The sequence below is a fragment of the Dipodomys merriami genome, unplaced genomic scaffold (genome assembly GCF_024711535.1).
Source record: "Dipodomys merriami isolate MVZ:Mamm:240054 unplaced genomic scaffold, mDipMer1.0.p SCAF_16, whole genome shotgun sequence".
NCBI classification, from domain to species: Eukaryota; Metazoa; Chordata; class Mammalia; order Rodentia; family Heteromyidae; genus Dipodomys; species Dipodomys merriami.
In genome coordinates this window covers 27,624,450-27,636,849 of record NW_027202937.1, presented here as the reverse complement: position 1 = coordinate 27,636,849, position 12,400 = coordinate 27,624,450, and positions in this window count along the sequence as shown.

The following is a 12,400-nucleotide window of genomic DNA, read 5'->3' as shown; positions in this document are numbered from 1 at the left end:
GCAAGGTCTGCTTATTTACTGGGGATTCTGCCTAAGGGCTGGACTCATGAATGACTGATTCGCTGATGTGGTGTTTGGGGTGCTGTAGGAGGTGATGAAGCTAAATCCATTTTATCAATATGCTCATGATTCCTTTTGTGCATCCATGCTCTGTTATTTTAGGTCTTAGGTGGTATCATCTGAAGCAAGCACACATTTTCATCACTGTGTTCTTTTGCAAGGGCAGATTTATACAGCATATACTGCTGTGAAATGAGAGAAAGTTTCTTATGTGGAATTCATTTCTTTGCCCATTCTTTTTAAGTCAAAATGAGTTAGTAGAGCCCACAAAAGCAAGGCCCAGCTCTCACTAGAGTTATAATTCCTAAGGGTGCAACTTTCAATTCTGATTAAGGACAGTGGCTTAAAAATAAATTAGAACATACTCCAAAATGTTACATGTGAATACATATTTTTAATCTTCAAAACTTTGTTGTTTTTCCATTCAGATACAATACATAATGACACAAATAATAGATGAGGAGGTTAAGCTAATGTCTAAAATGTGTTCTTATTTGTGGTTTTCATCCAATTTCTTAATATGATTTGATTTTGACTTTGGGAATTAAACATCTTCTGTAATGGATGGGTCATGGTCATTGTTTAGGAGAGACTTAATAGGTGATACAAAAGGTATGTTCTTTAGAGGTTTATGAGTTTTAAAGTCGGCATAATAAATCACCACAGTCTCAAAGAAAGGCTATGTAAATCTGTTGTTATAATAGTTAAGCATATAAATGATTCTCCTATTTATATAGACTTTTACATGACTCCTACATATATCATGCAAAAATATATTTGCAAAGAAAGGTCTGAGAACTTTGCTTATTTAAGAAATACATTAAATAAGTTATTTTGGTCCAGAAAATTACATTAGCACTGTCAGAATTAGCCTGTGGTATATTCTTTAAATAGATAGTCTATACTTCCATGAGAAATGATTTGCTACATCAATAACTTTAAAAATGGAGTCACAAGAAAGGAAAAGAGCAACATAAAATAGCTCTCTCTTAAATTATACCACACATATTCATATGTTTTTATACCACACCTAATGATTTTTCTCACCAAGAGCAATTCTAATTTATAGGAGAAAAGAGATACATTTTTACATAAATTTCCATCATACGTATCATGTAATTCTGTTTTAAAATCTACTAAAATACTTCAACCAATCATGAGAATAGTTATGGAAGATTGTCTTCTTGGTCATAGCTACTTGGCCATTTAGAAAATGGCCTCATTCTCCTTCAACTCTTATTTTTCCTTTGCTTACTTTAAATAGAAAGATAAAGAGTAGATTGGAAAAGACAACAAAAAAGTGTGCATGTAATTCTATGTAAGTGCTAATCATCTCCATTAAGATAAATGTTATCCATTCATAACTTCCTATGGTAGCATGCATATGTCTGTGTGTGAGTGTGTGTGTGTGTGTGTGTGTGTGTCTATGAGACTGCATGATTTAAAAAAAAAACCTGAAATTTACTTCATTCTGAATAAAATCTCACTTGTAGGTAAATTGCACCAAAACCTGCCCTTTTCTCCTCTTTCTTCTCCTTTCTTTACCTACACTAATAAGTGACCCAGTTTATGAACATGCAAATGGCATCTTCTTTTCTGGTTTAGATTCCTCTTTAACAAAGAGAGATCACAAACGTACCCATGTGGACAAACTGCTGTAATCAGTGAAGTTGGAAGCTGACACACTTCTAGAGTCCTGCTTGCCAAAAATAGTATTTCATCTGTACTGGAATTTTTATTTTTTATTTTTTTTTTACCCTGAACCAGTTTAACCAATGCTTTAGTAAAAGGCAACTCTGAGAACATAGGGCTGGAGAATTTGATGTTTCAGTAGGTGGCGCTTCAACACAACCCACCTGCTTGGTCTCTCCATGTGCATTCAACTTCCTAATACCTGTGGTGCATTAAAGAGACTTGGCCCAATTTGCTAACCACAGCAAGACCATTATCCCAAACAACAACGATGGAAAATGCACCTAAGACAGATAGTCAGCAAGAACTACTGTGAGCTTTAGTGATTATTTTCACACATACTCATACTACTTATATCAAGAGTACTTCTAATGTTGAGAAATTTCACCTTCTGATGTATATTAGATTGGGTTTTAGGTTTATACCATAGTCAGTTGCACATCTGTCATGATTTTTTCCCCTTAAAAAGCAATCCTGTAATTTTCTGTGCACCAGTAATCTTTAATAAAAATAGATTGCCTCTTGCAAATAACGTTGCTGTTTGAATAATGAAATAATATATGAAAATGCCAATATTTCCTTGTTTTAACAAAAGAAAAACTCAGTGAAAGGAACTATTTGCTGTGATGCTCCCTATTGTGTCTACAAACTGACAAAAAAAATGGATGATGAAGTGGACCAGAAGCCACGTGTCATTGACAAACAGGAATCTAGATGCCTGGAGAGAAATGCACTATAAAAGGATTCACTGCACCAAGAAAGATCCCTACGGTCCATTGACCTAAGGATATCTGCAACTTCATCCAAGAGAAGGCGAGGAAGAATGGAGTGCTTTAACAATGATCTGTCAGTCATCTCTCAAAAAACTGACAACTACCCCCCGCCCTTCCTCTGATTTGTTGTCTGATGTTCAGGGTTTAGGATACTTTCACAGCTGCTTTAGACTATGGTGTAATTTATGAATGTTTTATCAAAATCTTCTAAGAACATGATAAATAGAGGTTTCCATTTGGAAATACTGTGATATTACCAAAGTTCTTCTGCCTTTCCATCTGCTGCTTTTGATTAACAGAAATATCCATTTCTAGAATACTCACTGAAAAGCATATCAGTGTAAAATAACTTGGTTAGCTATTATTTAAAACAGTACACTGAGATGGGAAATTATAGTTAATAATGAAAATAATCTGACTGAAATGAAGGAATAAAACATTTATTGTTAATAGATAATTGAATCAAATAAAAGAATACAAATGCAATGTCTCTTCAAATCTTTTTGTTCATTTGGTAATGTATACAAACTTTAAGTTATCAAAACAATGTTACTTTGGGTTCTATTATATTTATGTGAAAAGTTCAAAGAACAAAATAGAGTAACATAGCTCAAGCTTTTAAAAAAATGAGTGTTTCAAATATTTAACATGATTTTCTTCCTTGAACTGCTTACAGAAAAGTATTAGTCTTAGCCAGATTCTGTCTTTTCTTTTGACTATATTTCTTGATGGACTATATTCCTTGATTAGCATTTAAAATAAATGAGCTAATGGAATTTTGAAATTTCCTTTTCTCCCCCTCAAAACCACAGCCTGTATCACTACTCTAATTTCAGTTTCATTTTCTAAGAAACACTTCTACCTGATGTCTGCAAAATCCTCCACTAGATGTTAAAACTATTTCTCCATTTCTGTAAATTTTAATTTAGCTTTCCTGCAAAGAAGAAAAGAAAACCCTCTAAAATTTCCCATCTTTGCTATTAGAATATATTGGCATCCCCTGCTTCGTTGACTTTTTATTACAGTCCTGAGGTTAAAAAAAAAAAAGAAAGAAAAGAAAAAAAAAAAAGAAAAGCATTATCAGCTCAACTCTAAATGAAAATTTCTGACATTTTCTCTTTGCTTTCAGCTTCCTGAATTTCTTTTTTCTTCTTTTTCTATTTTTCTGTCTCCATCTTTTTTTCAGTAAAAGTCAAGATCAAAATAAATTTGAAAGATCTAGAAGATTTCCCTTCTTTTCCGAAGATTTTTTTGTTCCACAAAAATGCCAGCATAAAAGATGCAATTGAATCAGGCCCTTTGGCCACTAGCCACCTCTGGTGCACCTTGGCATCTGTTGGGGTGAACACTCCAATCCTGGCTCCTGCTGGGCAGAGATTGCGGCCTCCTCCCCCCAATAAAGGGCCACACCGAGCCTGAGCCAAAACACAGGACCATCTGATGCGAGACTGGCCTAATGAAAGTCCAGCATGGGGCTAAATGAGTTTCTAGCACTGCTGGGTGAGGGGCTAATGTGGAAAGCGCTCCCTGGGCTCGCTGCGGCTGTTGGTATCCTTGTCAGGGCATATGGCAGTTGGCTGAGCGCCTCACTGCGATTTCCTCGTAGATTTATCCAGAGAAGCTTCTGTCCCTGCATCCTCTCTTCCTGTCTTTCACTCAGGCTTCCTTTGACCTGCTCTTTCCCAGATTCTTCTGTACTGCAATTCTCTCTCTTGTATGATTGCTAGCCCATCAATGCCTGCTTTCAGAAGTCTATTGTGAAACTGTTATTTTTTAAAAAAGAATCTGTGTAGAACAGCAGAAAAAATGGAAGAGGAAAATAATCCTGATAATTATCTCCAATGGGTGGTTTGATTTCCCTTAAAGTACTGTAGCTAGCAGCACACATTTTACAGAAGCAGAAAAATGACCGATTTGAGACTTGTTGAATATAGGAATGTTAACTGAAAACGTTCTTCATCACATCCTTTTTGTTCCTTCGATGTCATACCCCCAACCGTGTATGCAATATATTTATTCAGCATCTTGCTAGATGAATGTGCAATCTCACAATTCTTTCTGCTACAATTTTTAAGTCAAATTAAGGCTGAGCTGTAATCAAACAAAGGTCACAATCTTTGGTAATTCATCTCTGTCCTTAGAATACCTCCAAAGGACAAATGGAAGAGATTCTAATTTATGGGTGCTTTGAGTTTAAAAAAATTATGTACTTTGGTTTTATATAGGTAGCTTCACATCATAATTTGAATTGCTAGCGGGAACACTGCCCAGAATAAAAATTGAAACAATCTTCTAAATCTTGGAAACATTTCAAAAATATACATTCTACTCTTCTAAAATTTATAAACTCATGCAATCTAAATATTTCAATGCCAATTTGTATATTTTAATATTGCCTGAATATAATTGTACCTGAAAGTGACTTGTTCAAAACTGTGATGTGGGCTTAGAAACATTTTAACTTTCCTTGTTAGAGTACATGTAGATAAAAGAGTGGATGATGAATATTAAAAGAATATGATTATGAGGTAGATACTGACGGCTCAGGCCTGTAATCCTATCTACTCAGGAGGCTGACATCTGAAGATCAAGGTTCAAAGCCAACCCCGGCAGAAAAGACCATGAGACTCTTATCTCCAATTTAAACAGCAGAAGCTGGAAGTGGAGCTGTGGCTCAAGAAGCAGAGCACTAGCTTTGAGCAGAAAAAGCTAAGGGATAGTTTCTAATCCCTGACTCAAACATCAGTACAGAAAGGGAATAAAGATGATTATGAAGCCGGCCTTTCTCTTTCTCCTTCTCTTTCTCTTTCTCTGTCTCTGTCTCTGCCACTGTCTCTGTTTCCTTCTCTTTCTCTGTCTCTGTGTCTGTCTCTGTGTCTATCTCTGTGTCTGTCTCTCTGTCTCTCTGTCTCTGTCTCTCTCTGTCTCTGTCTGTCTGTCTGTCTGTCTGTCTCTCTGTTATTAACTTATGCTTTTTAGAGAAAACTTCAGGATTTAAATAGTTTCTGCAGTCTGTCTGTCTGAAAGGACTGTAATAATCTAAACATAAGTAGTCCTTTCATAAAATTGTTCTGAAGAATCCTAAACAAAATCTCTTATCAATCACATGCTTCTTCATGAATGAACCCATTTGCTGCTAAGTTCCACACAGCCTCCGGGTGGTCTCTTGTCAGCCACTTGGTCACCAATAGGATCTAAAGGAGATTGTTTTCCTGTAAATCGCATGGTGCAGAAATACCATCACGTTCCATATGCCGTATGTCCCATTTTAATTTATTCCCATGACAAAAACTCCATTAATATAATTTTGGAACAAAGTGAAAATGATAGGAGTTTTCTGTGTCACTGAAAAACTAAACCTGCTTCCTTCTTTAAGGCAGTAATTCTTTTAAAATGTCAGAAAAAAATCTAGTTGTTGATTTCTAAAATTGCTTTACAAAGTATTTTCAAATCTTCAAGATTTAAAGAAATGATAATACTTTTCTCACATTTTTTATATGTTGCACTGTAAAGTATCTAGAATTTTCTAAATGCTGTCACTTATTTTTGTTTTGTTTTCCCTCTTTTTTTAAAAGTTCTTTATATGCTCATAGTTGGGGGTCCTGCTTTGTGTGCCAAAGAAAACTTAATCTCTCATTCACATATTAAAATTGTGGATTCTTAAACTGAGAGAAAGTGAGAAAATACAAAATAATAAAAGGATAAACAAATGGAAACATCCAGAAGCCTGAATTGTCATCACCATGTTGCCACATCCTAGGAAAACGGCACCAATTGAAAATTATAATTTTAATAGTCACAAATGTGTTGACCGATGCGTGTCCATTGCCATTTCAACTTCTGATGACCTTAACATAGGGTTTCTGAAGCTTCTGGAATTTGAGAACCAAGTTTCAAAAGACACAATACCAACTCCTTCCACCTGACATCTTAAAACCCTCCCCATTCTGCCTTTAACAATGTGCAGTCTCTGAATCACAATTTCAGGTGAGAAAAATTTGAAGTTGGGGACTAGAACGTTTCTGAAATGATCCCAACTACTCATGTCTGATTCTACTCCAGTTTGAGATGGGTGTCTGATAGATTCCAATGCTCAGTGATGCTATCTTGTGGGGGGGGGGGTAAGTTGGGGGGCGGGGTAGTATGCAAGCGGCAGGATGGCATGAAGCAGCCTTACAAAGCAAAGCAACTACCAAGATGAGATTAGTGATGAATCGCTGGCATTTTACAAGTGTCATCATTATTATTGAATGCATGTAGAATATTTGGAACTTTTTAGATGCTGATACTTAAGTTTTCTATCATTTATTAAATTACCCTGTCTGGGGGGAGATGTGGAGGAGGAGAAGAGAGTAGAAAGAAAAGGAAAACAGCAATGTTTACTAATTTTTACCTGCTTACAATCTATTTCCAAAACGTTAGTTTAACAAATAAAAAGAGCTTCTACTCAACAATTATAGGACAAATTAAGTTTATAGATTTAAACTGAGGCAAAGATCTTCTTCAAATAAAGGCTTAATATGCACTCTTACTAATCATCTAATTTCCAAAAATTATTTGTGATATAAGTACTAGACAAAAATGTTACAGGGACTATGTGTAATCTCTTTCTCGATACTTCTTGAGAGCCTATGGAACTCTATGGTGACCTATTAGACAATTGCTATGGTTTAGTGAATTTTGGCTGCCACACTATAAGTTTAGATTCTCTTCAACTGACAGAAAGAATGTTACAGATGATAACTATAGAAACAAGTCATTTTCAATGGATAATCTTTGTATCTGTATACTTGTCTATGTAGTATTTTTCAATTACAATTAGTTTATCTTGCTGAATCCAATTAGTGATGTTTTCTTTTCAATCAATAACTTAAGTTGTTTGAAGATCAAGAACATTTCTAAATACAAAGATATTATTGATGGGATACAGAAGACAAAGAAACAGAGATTTGTTTCATTTTATAGCAGGGAAGAAATGTGAATAAAGCATGACTTTATATCATGTCATTGCTGAAAGAATAAAAATTCCAGTGCATTTTTCATTTTTAAGTTGTTAACATTATATATATATGTATATATGAGTGTATTTATAAATATATATTTAGTATATATACCAGATAAGAATGTGGGACAATGAAATTTGGATGAATAGTATAAGGTGATATCAATAACTCATATGAAATGGTCTTGGACTAATTATATAATCTGCTACTCAGGTGATTAAAAATATATTAGCATTCTATTTGGCCAAGTTAAGTGCAATCAGGCAGAAACAAGTGCAGCCAGACAAATTTCAAAACAGTAGTGGTTCAAAAAAGGACTTCTAGATGTCCTTTTATTATGCAGAATTGTATACAGTGATCATGATTTGTAACTTCATATCTGGATTCAGGTATCTATAAAAATGTTTTATTTTTATTTTTATTTATAAGTATATTCTTGTAATGAAAGTTTACTGCTTCCCAGACAACTATAGACAATTTCATTATTTGAAACATTTTAGCCAGTTGCTAGTTACAATTTTTCTTCCTTCCTATTTAAAACTATCTATAACCACCTCCTTCTTTATAAATAATTTAAGCTAAATATATATTTCAGGAAAATCTGATTGTCTCTTTTCTTCTTAAAGTAAATTATTTAGTGTTATTCACTATATTATATGCTGTTTATTTTGAAGATTTTTAAAAATGTTTTTATTGTGAAAATTCTGTACAGAGGGGTTACAATTACATGAGCAAGGTAATGAGTACATTTCTTATCAAGCATTGTTGCCTCCTCCTTTGTTTTTCCCCTACCATCCCTTCCCTCCCATCTCACTACTACACTCCCCCCCAACCCTCCTCCCACTCCCACCTAAATTGTAAAGTTTGTTTTTTAACATCATGTTTTGTACATCTCATTGTTGCAATGGGTCAACGTGTATCCCTATTTAAACAATTAGTTTTTTCCTCCCCCCCCCTGCAAATTATACCAACATCAAATACAGTGAAAACAGGGATTTCTTTTTAAATACTTTATTCACATAGACCATACTTTCTCATTTAAACATTTCCACATATTACATTGTATAAGGGACAATATAATTTGCTTTTGGTCAAAAAATTTAAGATTTTTTTATAGACAGCAATTTTACATGACAATAATAGGCATCATGTTTTTCTAGGACGTAGAAATAATAATTTGCTTTTTACAAGTTGAGTGATTTTATTATTGCTTAGCTTATTAATTGATAATATTTATGGGCATAAAACATAAGACTTCAATATAACCCACTTGGAAACTCATCAAATTTCTTCTTTGTAGTTAAAATATTATTCTGTGTATTAGATTTCATAGTCATAGGTTGAGCTTCAGTACATTTAAATAATACTGTTCAAATCAAGTTAAATGGCCATATCACACGTTTCCATCAAGCTCAGGACTCTAACCTTCTTCCCAGACAATTAGAGGATGAATACTATTATTTTCACATCACGACATGTGATAAGACCTTTGACAATAATGCAAAGCAGTTAGTGTTTACAGAATTTTTATACTCTTTGGTTTATGGATCAACCATCCTTATAAGGTAGGAATTGTAGCCTCATTCCACAACTGTTAACTTTAGGAAAGTCATTTACTCAATGACATTGGAGGGTGATATCATCTTGGTTGCTGGACTTCTTAATGCTGCTGATATTGGTCTTAAAGCTAAGATGAAGTGTTAAGGAATAGCTTCCAGAATTTAATGGTAAAGAAACTAGATGCAAAATACATAATAGTGTAAGTTTTATGAATTCAAATTTTTCTCCTTCTTACAAATTTTTAAATCTAGTCCCTCTAGTGCAAGATTTTGAGGGAGTGAATTCTGCAAATACCATTTTCTTTTTGTTTCTGTTATTTCTGTCTATCATTCTGCATTCTTCAAGAAGTTAACCTCTTCTATTATGCAAACAAATGACATTATCTGCACATATGGATATGTCACAGATGGATATGTCAAAAGGAAATCCTCTTCGACAACTGATACTATTAAAACATGAAAAATAATAAACTTGATAGTGAAGTTTAAGTTCAAAAACTAAGTGACAGATTCCAATATTGAAGTAATTACTTGCTCAAATTATAATTTGTCAACTTTACTCTAAGCAGCTTGTTTTTCAGATTTTCAACACTGGTTCTTCCTCTATCTTCACATGTTTCCTATGTTCTATGTTTTGTGATTGCTAGGGCAAATTGAAATAGTATGTAAGATACAAACTATATTGAGCTGTGAAGAAAACAGACTACAGTGAACTATGCATTGGTAGTTGAGATGTAAAAATGTTTTGGCTCAGCAAATGAGCACACTTTCTAATTGCTTATAATGTGTTTGGTCAGCTTTGTGTAACAATTTACATGACCTCTATTCCAGGCCACTGATAACTCCTGGATTAAACGTGAAACTCTGAGCAGGATGCTAGTGGCTCAGACCTGTAATCATAGATATTCCAGAGGCTGAGATCTGAGGAATGCAGGTTCAAGTCAGCCCAGGCAGGAAAATCTGTGTGAGTCTCTAATCTCCAGTTATCCCAGCAAAAAGTCAGGAGTGGAGGTATGGCTCAAGTGGTAGATCACTAGCTTGTGGGAAAAAGCCAAGCAAGAATGTGAGGACTTGAGTTTAAACCCCAGTACCAGCAAAATAAAAAGCAAACAATCATAAGATTTTCACTAATTTTAAGTTAAATATTTTTTTCTGGTTAACTGTAGGAGGTTGTTGCTATTTTAAATAAATGAATTTGATTTTAGGGCAGATACCGCCAAATCAGGAAATATGAAAAGTTGTAGCTAAGAACTTGACATACACCTACTTTAAATCAAAAATTAAATTGTGATGGACTGAATTCTGGTTACAATCTTTTTTTAATCATGTAAAATTGTAATTCTGCTTTGAAAATATTCACATGTAAATTGAGAGACATTTCTGCTTATGATTTTGGCTTCTGTTCATCAAAGACACATATATTCTAGGAAAGTTCCTTTTTATTTAAAATAAATCACAACTGAAAAGCTTTGATTGGAATAAAGAAAATTATAGATCAATACCTCTAATAAATATAACGTGTCAGCCAATTCTGGTAAAACAAATTCAACAGTGTCATACCACATAATTATTCCTGAAAGGCAAGGGTGGTTCAACATATGAAAAATTAAATGAATGTGATATATTAAAAGAAGAAAAGACAAACTAATAGTCACAAGAGATGTAGAAAGTGCTTTGTTAAGATTAAACATGTTTATGATAAAAACTAAACAGACATACAAAGAATGAACAACACAAATGATGGCATAGATGACACTCCTATAGCTTATATCCTACGCAACTGTATTCTTTTTAATACCAAGCATAAGACAAGGATGCCATTTTTTAACATTGCTCTCCCAGAGAAAGTAGATAACAAGAAGAAATAAGGGGTACCCAAATTAAAAGGAAGAAGTCATATCTTTTCTGTTTTCAAGAAATACTAAAGATTCTACCAAATGATAGAACTAATGACCAAACTCAAAAGATTCAGTCAAAATCTAAAAGTCTATAGTATTTCTACACACTAACAATGAACAAATCAAGGAGCTGAAGGATATGGACAATATAGCTATAAAAGACTTAAAAATTAAAGAGGATCTTTGGGCTGGGAAGGTGGCTCAGTGGTAGAGTGCTTGCCTTGCATGCCTGAGGCCCTGGGTTTGATTCCTCAGCACCACATAAACAAAAAGAAAAAAGCCGGAAGTGGCGCTGTGGCTCAAATGGTAGAGCACTAGCCTTGAGCTGAAGAGCTCAGGGACAGTGCCCAGGCCCAGAGTTCAGGCCCCACAACCAGACGTCCCCCTCTCCCCCCAAAAAAGAGGATCTAAATAAATGGCAAGAAATCCCAGGTTAAAGGATTGGAATATTATTTATAAGTATTATTACAAGGTTGATATCTCCCAAAACATTCTCCATCAAAATCAAATGATTTTTTGCAGCAATAAAATTTAATACTTGTGGAGTAGCAAAACACTATTTAATTTAAAAATGCAAAGCTGTATTGATCAAAATGGTTTGGCACTAGCTGCTTGAGTACTGCTTACCTGTGATGATCAAAGACGCCTCTTTATGCAAACAGAAAGAAAAATCATTCAAGAAGGGATTACCCAGCTGTTGTCTGGGGTAAACCATCCACTCTTCTGCGGAGGTCATTCCAATGACAACAAGTTTTCCTGAGACAAGAAGGGGAATGTGAGTAAGTTTTCCATCTCTGTGGAAAGTACCTAACTCCAAAGGAGGAAATGTTTGCTTGGGCTGGTTTTGGGTGTTTTTATCTATAGTCACTGGGCTTGGTTGCTATTGAACCTGTGGCAGGTTCAGGTCAGCACATGGTCATGAGGAACACTTGGTAGAGCAAAGCTGCTCACCCATGGCAGCCAGAAAGCAAAAAGAGAAGATGGGCCATGGATCTAAGAACCCTGTTAAAGCCAAGCCACCTAATTCTTTCTTATTGGTCCCACCTCCTCAGGCTTCACCGTCTCCCATACACCTAGACCCTGGCAACCAAGTATTTAATACATAGGCATTTGAGGTACATTTAGGAACTAAATAATAATAATTCCTTTGATCATTTATTTATAAGATGTTCACAATTAAAGTTAACCAATGCTTTAATAAATGCAACACTGATATTTCAAAGAAGAATATTAGACTTACTCTCCTCTCTTGAATGAGTGTGTTGTGTATGTGTGTGTGAGTGTGTGTACACCTGTGTGTGCTATTGTTACTGGCAAGTGATGTTTTCTATTCTTTTATGTTTAATAGCAAATTAAAGAGAATTTTAAAAAATATACATTATAAAACCAATAAGTTACACAGTATTTGGAACACC